The following is a 2040-nucleotide window of genomic DNA, read 5'->3' as shown; positions in this document are numbered from 1 at the left end:
TGTCTTAGAATATGTATCGCGCCGTAGGTATATTTTTTGGTTGAGTTGGGCGTTCTAGTTCTCGCGTTTCGTGTCTTTCTCTAATACTCTTAATTTTTTTATTATAGATTTGGCCTTTTAGATGATAAGGGATATACTATTAGTCCCACTGATAAAGAAGTATTTATACCTTTCATAATGATATTATTATCTAATACGGAGTTGTTCATAGGAAATATATAGCGCGATTCTTATTTCAGGGACTAGAATAGGACTTATAATTGTAGATATCTTTTCTTTTGATTTTTGGGGATTAAATATTAGCTGAAAGAGAAAAAGGAATAATCAAATAATGGGAATAAATGCAATCTTCCACTATGCTGATAAAAGATTCCTGGATTTCTGTTCTATGACCTTCTTTCCGGTAATCAATGTTAATGAATAAGGGTGCCTGCAGGTACGATACTCCCGCTTTGATCTTCTAAAGTTAAACTGACAGAAGAAGATGGGAAGCTGAGAGGAAATATGAAAGATACTTTTCCTTAAGACGTGTAAAAAATAAATGAAAAAATTCTATACCCTCGGAACATGCCCAGAGTTATCTTTTAGCTTAATTCATAGATATGTTAATCCTTATGCAGATGATATATTTCTTAGGACTATGAATTTAGTGATAGAGAAGAATATTCGTATGACATTAATTACACTCTGGAGGGATTATCTTTGGGAGTCAGTGACGGAATCATATGGCTCTGTAGTGATCAAGCTTGTTTTTTATAGTAATTTTGATAAAGTGAGGTGTGGCAAATTTTCCACAGGGGCCAGGTCACAACTAAATCAGTTTTTTGTTGTAGTTTTTCAGATATATAGAGTATGGCACTTTATATTATTCCAACTTAGTCCCTGTTATGCTATTTGCGGGAGCTTTGAATATTTCTTACAGGATTGTTCGTGATTAAGACTTGATACAACTCATAAAAGGTACCACAGAATTTTTCCTGTATTTCTTTTAATAAATTGCTCGAAGATATAAGTTTTGTCAACTTACTTAGGATCTTTAACTTTCGTAGTTCTCGCGGATATGACTAATTCTATATTCTATGGTTTCATAATAATTCTACTTTTCCTGAATGAAACAATACATGCGGGTTTATACGCAGCTTGTCGTCTTTCAACATTTACTGTAGGGTAGGCTTAGTTGCCTTTGATGAAAAGTCTCAATTTAAAGTATGATAGTTTGGATTTTTGATTAAATTTAGTGAAATACGAATTTCAGTTGTCAATAATTCCTTAAAAAAACATAGTTTCAGCTCACATTCCAATCTTCGCACCTGTCCTAAATGTAGTTTCAGGTCTGAAGATGCACTTTTTTCTTCCTGTATTCGTCTATCTGGGCGCTCAAGGCTTATGGGTAGGCTCGGCATCTTTATATTTTCCTCTACATTTGGCCTGTTTCTTCTTTTCTATATTCTTCCTTAGGCTTGATTCTATTTAGGAATATCCGTTAATTTGTTCTCTTCCCATTCTGACTCAACCCCGTCCTCTTTAATTTCATATATAATTTTGTCTTCGGGGAATATTTTTCTCTAACAGGAGGGGTTACGCGCGACTTTTATTTGATGAACCGTGGATTTATATATAACATTCTGCCGCAACTTAGCCACACATTACATGAGTACAGGCGCGTATGATTGGATGGATTCATCTCTAATGAGTCTCTCTACTGCCAAAATAGTGCTATATATAAAAAGGTGGAGGACTTCTCAAAATTAAGAGGTTATTCTCATAGTCACTTTGCTCAGAATCACCAAAGGAATAGGAAAAAGTTAAATCAAAGTCATGTGAGTAATGTGATCCAAAGAATTGCAATCCTTATATTCGAAATCAGGGCAACACAGAATATACAGGTAACAAAACAACTTTCATGTCAGACCTTTGACCAGTAGTGACCCATGCAGTCAACATAGATATCTTATGATTACGATTCTAGATACAGCAAGAAGGGACACCTTTACACTAACCGTAGAGACACCGAATGTGGTAACTCTTCCAGATTCTACA

Source organism: Plasmodium inui, assembly GCF_000524495.1.
Source record: "Plasmodium inui San Antonio 1 unplaced genomic scaffold supercont1.90, whole genome shotgun sequence".
NCBI lineage: Eukaryota > Apicomplexa > Aconoidasida > Haemosporida > Plasmodiidae > Plasmodium > Plasmodium inui.
Note: the sequence above shows the minus strand (reverse complement) of the source record.